Below are 11,455 nucleotides of genomic sequence, written 5' to 3' on the forward strand. Positions count from 1 at the left end.
GTACGTGGGCCTCTCACTGTTGTGGCCTCTCCCGTTGCAGAGCACAGGCTCCGGACACGCAGGCTCAGCGGCCATGGCTCACGGGCCCAGCTGCTCCGCGGCATGTGGGATCCTCCTGGACCAGGGCACGAACCTGTGTCCCCTGCATCGGCAGACGGACTCTCAACCACTGCGCCACCAGGGAAGCCCGAGACTTTTCTTTTTTTGGCCATGCCACACAGCTTGCAGGATCTCAGTTCCCTAACCAGGGATTCACTGCCAGGCCATGGTAGTGAAAGGGTGGAATCCTAACCACTAGGCCACCAGGGAACTCCCTGATGAAGACTTCTCAAAATAAAAGTGAATGTGAAAAATTTCATAAAAGTATAAAGGTTAAATTGCATTTAATTATACATTTGACAAATCACTTTTACTGTAAAGAACAACAGTCCTGAAATAAGACACCTAGCACATTTGCTGCTCCCTGGTTACAATACTTATACGTGGTGACCCTATAGGAGTAGGCTCTCCATGACCCCCAGGAGCAGATGGTCAAGTCCATGCTGCTCCTGGCCCCAAAGCTAAATGAGGCCAACCTCACCGTGGAGCTGATGAAGCTCTTCACGCAGCTGCAGGCCAAGGACGAACAGGGCCCCATTCGGTGCAATACCACCATTTGCCTGGGCAAAATCAGCTTCTACTTCAGTACCAGCACCAGAAACAGGGTCCTCACCTCCGCCTTTAGCTGGGCCACTAAGGACCATTTTGCACCATCCCAGGTCACGGGTGTTTTGGGCTTCACTGCCACCCACAACCTCTACTCGATGAACGATTAAGCCCACAAGATCCTGCCTGAGCTCTTACAGCCTCACTGTGGATTCTGAGACATCTGTGCAGGATGAGGCCTTCAAGGCCATTCGAAGCTGCCTGTCCAAACTGGAGTCTGTGTCAGAGGGCCCTACACAGCTGGCCAAAGTGGACTTCTCATGCAGCCAGCTGCACAGGCTGGGCCATGACAGGGGTCTCCTTCCTCACCTCTATGCTGATCCATGCACACCCCACAGCTGCTCCAGCCGAGACCAACGTCCCCCAGAGATCCATGCCCAAGGGACTTCCTTCCCCAGCCCTCACCCCTGTCCCTGCCATACCCATGACCTAAGGCCACTGGGAGATACAAGAGGGCAAGGACACAGAAGAGGACAGCAGTGCTGCCAACAGATGGGAGGACGAAGACTGGGGCAGCTTGGAGCAGGAGGCCAAATCTGTGTCGGCCCACCAGGACTTCTGGGGGCCAAGACAGCTGGGCTGGGCAGAGCGGCAACCCCGGCCACAAAGCCCCAGAGTCAGACTGGAGCAGCTGGGAAGCTGAGGGGCTCGTGGGAGCAGGGATGGCAGGAGCCAAATCTCCCAGAGCTGCCCCCTGAGGACACACAGCTGGCCAGCAAGTATAACTGGGATGGACCGGAGCTTAATGACAAAGGCGACCCCTTCGCTGCCCTATCAGCACATCAGAGGAGGCTGGTGCCCAGCCGAGACTGAGAGCCAACAGGCGAAGACCGAGCTAAGCTGGAAGAAGTGAGAGGAGCATCAGCGGGAGATGGAGGCCAACTGCGCTGAGAAAAAGGTGGCCAAGGACCCCATGAAGCTGAGAACTTGGAAGGTGGACTGAACTGCCAGTGTGGGCGTTTCCCAGCCACAGAGAGCAGGCCCCGCAGATGTATGTATTATACAAGCCATGTGAGCCCAGCCCACCTGGCAAGAACATCTCACGTGTACATAATCAGAGCCACAATAAATTCTATTTCAAGGAACGAAGGGAGGGAGGGAGGGAGGAAGGAGTATATGACAAGGTTCCCAACCTCAAGGAACTTTCTAATAGACATATGAACTGAACACATGGAAAAAACTAAAAAACCACAGATAACATAGATGAAGTATTAAATCAAGTATAGTAGACTGATGCTATAGGAGTTCAGAGACAAGGAAAACAGCAAAGACTGGAATCAACAGAAAGTCCTGCAGAGTACAGTTCCTCACCCTGGGTTGACTATTAATGAAAGTAAGACTCCTCTGAGCAATCATCAACAAAAATCACCTTACTAGACTATTTTGATAAGTGAAATAGGTATGGTCCTTGTCTCAAAGTGTTTATAATCAAAGAGGATACAGAATAAATACCAATTAAGACATTATAGGGCTTCTCAGCTGGCCGCTGAGCCTGCGCGTCCGGAGCCTGTGCTCCGCAATGGGAGAGGCCACAACAGTGAGAGGCCTGCGTACCGCAAAAACAAAACAAACAAACAAAAAATTATAGCTCATCACCAGGGAGCCTCAAGAGTGCTGCTAATAATTTTTTCTTGATTTAGGCACTACATCAAGGGTATACTCACTTTGTAGAAGTTCAACAAGTTGAACATTTATGATATCTGCACTTTTCTATATGTATGTTACACTGTAGTTCATTTAAAAAAAAAAAAAAAGGATTATAGCTCCAGTCCTAACCATTTTCGTAGGGTGCAGTTATACATCTCCCACTGCCTACTGGACAATACCATCTGGATGTCGTGCCCCCACCTCAGACTCCATCTTGCCTTCAAAAACCAAAATCCCTCCAGATTTTTCTGTTTTGATCAATGGTAGATAGTCAAGCTGAAAACCCTGGATTTACAGGACTCCTCCAACCCAGGCGATTTATTAAGTCCTATTTCAAATCTAGTAAGGGCCAGGTACGTTTCCAGGTACAAGAATATAGCAGTGAAAATGACAAAGTCCCTTCTCTCATGAAATTGACATTCTAAGGGGCAGTGACAAATACATTTTTAAAGTCAGATAATGATTACATACTCTGATGATAGCAACAAAGAATGAAGCAATAAGGGACGGTGCTTTAAAACTGGTGGTCAGGGGCTTCCCTGGTGGCTCAGTGGTTGAGAGTCCACCTGCCGATGCAGGGGACACAGGTTCGTGCCCCGGTCTGGGAAGATCCCACATGCCACGGAGCGGCTGGGCCCGTGAGCCATGGCCACTGAGCCTGCGCGTCCGGAGCCTGTGCTCCGCAGCAGAAGAGGCCACAGCAGTGAGAGGCCCGCGTACCGAAAAATAAATAAATAAATAAATAAAAATGTTTAAACAAATAGTAATTAATTTTTATAATGATTCCCTATTTTCCATAAAGATGACACAAGAATGTCTGTTCCTATCCACATCTTTACTAGCATGCCACTCAGAAGGCAGAGTATACTCAAGAAACAGAATTAAGGAGAACCTGAGAAAATAAAGTATGCCTCTGCATGAAAATATTTCAATCTGGAAAAATCTGCTTTTTTCAAATCTACTATTTGAAAATGGCACTGTGGTTACCTCTATTGATCTAATTATCTTAAATTCTTACTGGCAATATAAAATGCTGGTTGCAAGAACTAGAACTATTTAAAATAAAAGCGCAGTTACAACACTTTAAAAAGAACTGGGAAGTAACCTGCAGTGCTGAAAAGCTTTCATTTTGAAAATATAAATATAGTTAACAGCTTGGAAAACAGTCTGATTGACACTAACATGCATAATCCTGGGAGGAGGAGGAGAAACGTACATGTGTACTCTGACCTCTCTTTCCAAATTTAGTGAGTGCAACTTGCGACAAAATTCTCATGATTTTCCAACCTCTATATTAGGCTCAGGGCTATGGACTATCCCATTCCCACTCCCTAATCCTAAAGCCCTAGAGTATCACTTCAAGCTATCCCACACTTTGTCTATGAAATCAAGACTCCACAGTTCCAGGAAAAGTTCCAGGAGGTAGTTATGGGCTGTCAAAACACTGCAAAAGGCATTTCAGTTTGTAAAATATTGATGATGTTGATGATAATAGCAACAAATATTTACTAAGTGCTTACTATATGCCAAGCATTGTTTTCAGCACTTTACATTCTTATCAATTCTCACAGCAAGCCTAAAGTAGACATCATTATCTCCACTGTACTGAGGAGGAAAAGTGATGAGAAAGTGGTGGGAACAAGACGCCTTCACAGAGAGAGGGGGGAAAAAATGACTGGTTTAAAAAAAGGAACACGAGGGCTTCCCTGGTGGCGCAGTGGTTGAGAGTCCGCCTGCCGAAGCAGGGGACGCGGGTTCATGCCCCGGCCTGGGAAGATCCCACATGCCGCGGAGCGGCTGGGCCCGTGAGCCATGGCCGCTGAGCCTGCGCGTCCGGAGCCCGTGCTCCGCAAGGGGAGAGGCCACAACAGTGAGAGGCCCGCGTACCGCAAAAAAAAAAAAAAAAAAAAGGAACATGAAGTAAGTAAGTAAATAAATAAAATGTTAAAAAGATCACGAAATTAGAAGAGCAAGGGACTTTTCAAAAGGAACACTAGAAGCTAGAAGCAGGTCCTTCAAAAATTCTAAAAGAAAATGAGTTCCACCATAGAGTCCTCATATTCTATCTTCTTAGATGGTAAAGGTGGTGGGTATATGATAGGGATCATCAAACTACTAGGTCTGATGCCTACTTTTGTAAATAGTTTTACTGGAACACGGTCACATCCATTCATCTATGTATTGTCTGTGGCTGGTTTTGAGATACAATAGCACAGATGAGTTGTTAAGGCAGAGACCCTCTGGCCCACAAAGCCTAAAATATTTATTATCTGGACCTTTACAGAAAAAATTTGCCAGCACCTGGTCTATGAATATAAGAAACAATGATGGCCATGAAAAATGGAGGGCTGGGATTCCCTGGTGGCACAGTGGTTGAGAGTCCGCCTGCCGATGCGGGGGACGTGGGTTCGTGCCCCGGTCCGGGAGGATCCCACGTGCCGCGAAGCGGCTGGGGCCGTAAGCCATGGCCGCTGAGCCTGCGCGTCCGGAGCCTGCGCTCCGCGGCAAGAGAGGCCACAGCAGTGAGAGGCCCCCGTACCGCCAAAAAACAAAAAAAAAAAATGAAGAGCTGATGGCAGTTGATAAGCATTTGGAAAATAATGGTAAGACTGCAATGGCTCACTTGCCTGGAAAAAACAGGTTTTCAACACTATTTGAAGACAGAACCAAAAGATGAGTTTCTGATTTTTATCTAAGTACTTAACTTCCTACCATTTCAGGAATTCTGAAGAAAGCACCTAGAAAATGTATAGTCATCATTAAAGTATTTGGAGATAATTATAAAATGTGTAGACTTTCCAGAGGTTTTGCTTCTTTTATCCTCTGGCTGCCCAACTTTTGAATGTTCTGCTACTTAGCACTTCCAATGAAGGTGGACAGTGAAAACAAAAATACATGAAAGGCAAGATGGCCAGTTCTGTTATATCAGCAGGTAAATACTTATTGGGAAAGACCTGGGAATTGTTATAATGTATTAGCAAAACTAAAGTTTTAAATACCAACAAACTAAGTTCAGTATAAGCCAACTGCAGATATAAGTCACATCTGCAAAAAACTCTAAAATGGAGGTGTGGCTCTTTTCCGCTTATCTCAGCACGAGGCACCATGAGCAGCAAAGTCTCCCGCGACACCCTCTACAAGGCAGTGCAGGAAGTCCTGCATGGGAACCAGTGAAAGTGCCAGAAGTTTTTGGAGACGGTGCAGCTTCAGATCAGCCTGAAGAACTATAACCCTCAGAAGGACAAACGCTTCTCAGGCACCGTCAGGCTTAAGTCCACTCCCCGCCCCAAGTTCTCTATATGTGTTCTGGGGCACCAGCAGCACTGTGTGATGAGGCCAAGGCTGTGGATATCCCCCATATGGACATGAAGGCACTAAAGAAACTCAACAAGAATAAGAAACTGGTCAGGAAGCTGCCCAAGAAGTATGATGCTTTTTTGGCTTCAGAGCCTCTGATCAAGCAGATCCCACAAATTCTGGGCCCTGGCCTGAATAAGGCTGGCAAATTCCCTTCCTTGCTGACCCATAATGAGAACATGGTGGCCAAAGTTGATTAAGTGAAGTCCACGATCAAGTTCCAGATGAAGAAGGTGTTGTGTCTGGCAGTGGCTGTTGGCCACGTGAAGATGACAAGTGATGAGCCTGTGTACAACATCCACTTAGCTGTCAACTTCCTGGTGTCATTGCTCAAGAAAAATTGGCAGAACGTCCGGACTTTGTACATTAAGAGCACCATGGGCAAGCCCCAGCGCCTATACTAAGGCACAGCTTAATAAACCATACTCCTACCACTAAAAAAAAAATAAATAAAGTAAAATAGAGATGTGGTATCCAGATCCTGAGAAGAAAATATTCCTCTATATGCTGGACTGGCTTGCCAAAATCTGGACTAGTATATCCTGTCTGGGGCACCACCTTTGAAGAGGACCAGAAAAGGCCAACAAGGGTGTTGAGAATATGCAGAAACTATAATGTATTTTCAAAAGGTTGAAATCATTGGGAATTTCCTTTTTAATTTTTGTTTTTGTTTTAATTTAAACAAGCATTACTATAGCATTAAACATGAAAACCATCAAAAAGAAATCTCCACATTCAATTCATTAAATAATCAACAAAGATTTGTTGAAAAACTACTACAGGCCAGGCACTGTTCTAGGACAGACCAAAATCCCTGACTTCTTAGAGCTTGCATGCTAATGAAGAACACAGAAAATCAATACATAATTTCAGATACCTATAATCTTACCACTGACCATGACTTTTTATTCCTCTGAATTTCTACACACATGTGTATATATTTTTATAGGCTTTGGGGTTTTTTTCATAATTTGAAGCAGGTCTTTGCAATTTGGGTTCTACTCTTCATTTAACATTATTTTGAAAACATATTTTGCAAGTTGCTACATAGTATTTAATACGTGTTTTTCACTTTTAATGCCACAATTTACTTAATATTTCTCTACTCTTCAACACATGTTATGTCCAGCCTTTGCTATAAGTGCAACAAAGGACTAGGGTGGGAGTGATTTCCCTCTCAAGAGAAATTTGGGCAGGGTAGGCAGTGAGCTGTTAGGTTTGCAGAAGGACTTTTTTTTTTTTTGCGGGGGCGGGGGCGTGCTACACCACACAGCTTGCAGGATCTTAGTTCCCTGACCAGGGACTGAATCCGTGCCCTGTGCAGTGAGAGCATGGAGTCCTAACCACTGGACCACCAGGAAAGTCCCTGCAGGAGGACTTTAAAACTGACAGTAGGAACCCAGAACATTAGAACTAACATGCTTAAATAATAAGGAAACAGGCCATATCCAATCACTCCAGGCAAAATCTCAAGTAGAAAAGAGAATTCTTATTGAGGTGAGAGAGAGTAGAAGTACATGGGCTCTATTCAGGAACCCTGGCTGACTACTGGCAAGGAAGGAATCCTCTGGCACTATGTAATAGTGCACTACCAAGCCCGGAGAAACTTTTCTCAAATTCCTTGTAAGTCTTCTGTAAGAAATTAAAAGCATGAGGCTAACCTTTCGGAAACTTAATAGGAACTTCAGTGGTATCAGGAGAAGCAAACAGGACAATAAGGGCAGTTATAAGGTCAACACTGATAATCCCAAAGGCACCACTGAGGTCAGCTCTTGAGAAGATCACACAGGAACACCGGCTGCACATTAAGGCCACCAGGCAGTAAAGGTTTGTGCAGCACAGCCAATTGCAGCAGAACCAAAAACTCAACATCTACAGGACAGTCACGAGCCAGTGAACCAGAATTTGGAAGGATTTGGTGATAATCAGTCTCAAAATCAAAGACGATTTTCATTATCATTGCCTAGAAAATTTAAGATGTAGGGGTAGGAACTTCCTTCCCTGCTGGCGCAGTTAAGAATCCGCCTGCCACAGGAATAAAGACGCAGACACAGAGAATGGACTTGAGGACCCAGGGAGGGAGAAGGGTAAGCTGGGACGAAGTGAAAGAGTGGCATGGACATATATACACTACCAAATGTAAAACAGATAGCTAGTGGGAAGCAGCCGCATAGCACATGGAGATCAGCTTTGTGTCCACCTAGAGAGGCAGGATAGGGAGGGTGGGAGGGAGATGCAAGAGGGAGAAGATATGGGGATGTATGTATATGTATAACTGATTCACTTTGTTATACAGCAGAAACTAACACACCATTGTAAAGCAATTATACTCCAATAAAGATGTTAAAAAGAAGAAAAAAAAGAATCCACCTGCCAATGCAGGGGACATGGGTTGAATCCCTGGTCCGGGAAGATCCCACATGCCGCAGAGCAAATAAGCCCGTGAGCTGCAACTACTGATGACCCTGTGTTCTGGAGCCCGCGAGCCACAACTACTGAGCCCAAAGGCCACCGCTACTGAAGCCCACGCACCCTAGAGCCTGTGCTCTGCAACAAGAGAAGCCACCACAATAAGAAGCACGCGCACCACAACAAAGAATAGCCCCCGCTCGCCGCAACTAGATAAGGCCCGCGCGCAGCAACGAAGACCCAACACAGCCAAAAATAAATAAATAAATAAATTTCTTTTTTAAAAAATGATATGGGGTAGATTATGAAGATAATTTAAAGAATCACTTGAAGGTTGTCATGAAAGCAGATATAGACTATTCCATATATTCTAGAGCATCCTGGAATGGAAGTTTCTATAGAAGGTTTCACATCAGCATAAGGAATAACCTTCTGACCTCTAAAACTACCCAACAATGAAACAAGTTTCCTCATGAAGTGGTAAAGCTCCCTGTTACCAGATTTATTTAGCAAAAACTGATCAACTTTGTGGCTTCTATAAAGGAGAATCTGAATTTGACTGGGGTTTTTTGTGGTTGTTCTTTACCAAATATCTTTAATTGAATTTTTGTTTTTATCAAAGTTATCCATGAACATAAAGAGTTGAATAAGTACAAAGGCTTATTACAAAAAACAATGGTCCTTGGGCTTCCCTGGTGGTGCAGTGGTTAAGAATCCGCCTGCCAATGCAGGGGACACGGGTTCGAGCCCTGGCCCAGGAAGATCCCACATGCCGCGGAGCAACAAGGCCTGTGCACCACAACTACTGAGCCTGCACTCTAGAGCCCGGGAGCCACAACTACTGAGGCCATGTGCCACAACTACTGAAGCTCACACACCTAGAGCCCATGCTCCACAACAAGAGAAGCCACCGCAATGAGACGCCCGCACACCACAACGAAGAATAGCCCCCGCTCGCTGCAACTAGAGAAAGCCCATGTGCAGCAACAAAGACCAACGCAGCCAAAAATAAAATAAATAAAATAAATAAATTTATTTTTTAAAAAAAATGGTCCTCCACCCCAACAATTTCCCAACTCCAAGGGGCAAAAATTTTCAACTTTTGTGAATGAATCTTCTGCCATATACCTCCATATCACAATATGCTTTTTCCATTTCTTTTCTCCAGTTTTAGGCACTATTAACTTCCCATTATAGATTAGATTTACCTCTCCTTCCACTTCATATTTCCATACATGTGCACACTTCCCATCCCCCAGTCTTTCCAATATAATTATATAATTCTAATTAGATAAATACTCAACGTTCATATAGATCCTATTCAGAGCTGACCACGTAACACACTTATTAGAAAGCGTAGGGCAGGCTAACAAACTGATCTCAAAATATTAGCCTGGTGAGTGAATATTCAGGTCATTAGTTAAGCCAATTCTCTTCCAGAGTCATTCTAGGACTCAGGCTGACAGCAGTTCCACCATCTTGAGTACAAGGCTTCCAAGGTTGTCCCTGATGTTGGATCCCAGATAGCCAGGAGAGGCGGACAAAGAGGAACACATGAAGGACGTCAGGCCCATTTCCAGTCACATTCCACTAGAGAAAATTTAAGTCATTGTGGTCTCATCAAACTGCAAAGGAGACTGGGGGATTCTGACTAGCAATGCGCACCAAGGAGAGAGCAGATGTGAATAGACAGCGGTCTTTGCCACATATACCATGATTACTTTTCCTCAAAAAAAATTAGTGAAAAAAAAATTGCAACAGACCTTAGAAACAGTCAAGGAATGAAAAGATATAAGGGTAAATAAATCAATTAAGTAAATCTAAAGGAAAGTTAATGAACATTCCCCAAGAGAGAAAAATTAAAAGATGATTAATTCATTCAAGAAACACTGTGCTCTATTATGTACCATGCTCTGTGCTAAGTACTAGGGAAACAATAAAAAACATATAGACTAAAAATAAATAAATAAAACAAAACATCGACTAAATGCAACGTAGTATCCTCAAGTGCATCCAGAAACATAATAAGGACATTAATGGAAAAACTAATAAAATCCAAATAAAGTCTGCAGTTTACTTAATAGTACCAATGTTGGTTTCTCAGTTTTGACAAACGTACCCTGGTAATGTAAGATGTTAACATTAGAGAAAACTGGATGAGGAGTAGCGAGAAACTCTATATAATCCTTGCAACTTCTCTATAAATCTAAAATTATTCCCCAAAACAGTTTATTTTAAAAAACTCAGTCATAATGATGAAGGCATTGAACTTCCTCTAAAAACTAAATATAGAATTACCATATTCAATGTGAATTATATCATTTAGAGAAGAGCTAACACCTATCCTTCTTAAACTCTTCCAAAAAATTGCAGAGAGAGGAATACCCGCAAAATCGTTCTACAAGGCCACTATAACCCTGATACCAAAACTAGACAAAGATATCACAAAAAAAGAAAATTAGAGACCAATGTCACTCATGAACATAAACGCAAAAATCCTCAACAAAATACTAGCAAACAGAATCCACAACACATTAAAAGGATCATACACCATGATCAAGTGGGATTTATCCCAGGAATGCAAGGATTCTTCAATATACACAAATCAATCAATGTGATACACCATATTAACAAATTAACAAATAAAAACCATATGATCATATCTCAACAGATGCAAAAAACCCTTGACAAAATTCAACACCCATTTATGATAAAAACTTTCCAGAAAATGGGCATAGAGGGAACCTACCTCAACATAATGAAGGTCATATATGACAAACCCACAGAAAACATCATTCTCCATGGTGAAAATCTAAAAGCATTTCCACTAAAATCAGGAACAAGACAAGGATGTCCACTCTCACCACTCTTATTAATCAACATAGTTTTGGAAGTCCTAGCCATGGCAATCGAGAAGAAAAACAAATAAAAGGAATACAAATTGGAAAAGAAGTAAAACTGTCACTGTTTGCAGATGACATGATACTATACAGAGAAAATTCTAAAGACAGCACCAGAAAACTACTAGAACTAATTAATTAATTTGGTAAGGTTTCAGGATACAAAACTGATGCACAGAAATCTCTTGCATTCCTATACACTAACAACGAAAAGATCAGAAAGAGAAATTAAGGAAACAATCCCATTTACTATTGCAACAAAAAGAATAAAATATCTAGGAATAAACCCACCTAAGGAGGCAAAAGACCTATACTCAGAAAACTATCAAACACTGATGAAAGAAATCAAAGATGACACAAACAGATGGAGAAATATACCATGTTCTTGGATTGTAAGAATCAATATTGTGAAAATGACTGTACTACCCAAAGCAATC

General features: G+C 43.1%; 2 pseudogenes; both read left to right on the forward strand.

Moving 5' to 3' along the window:
• LOC115845291 (N-terminal kinase-like protein) overlaps positions 1-1,648 on the forward strand; it is a 30,173-nt pseudogene extending 28,525 nt beyond the window's left edge.
• Positions 1,649-5,457: 3,809 nt separating this feature from the next.
• On the forward strand, positions 5,458-6,132 carry LOC115845258 (large ribosomal subunit protein uL1 pseudogene; annotated as a pseudogene).
• Positions 6,133-11,455: the final 5,323 nt, after the last annotated feature.

This window comes from Globicephala melas, chromosome 2, assembly GCF_963455315.2.
Source record: "Globicephala melas chromosome 2, mGloMel1.2, whole genome shotgun sequence".
In the NCBI taxonomy this organism is placed as follows: domain Eukaryota; kingdom Metazoa; phylum Chordata; class Mammalia; order Artiodactyla; family Delphinidae; genus Globicephala; species Globicephala melas.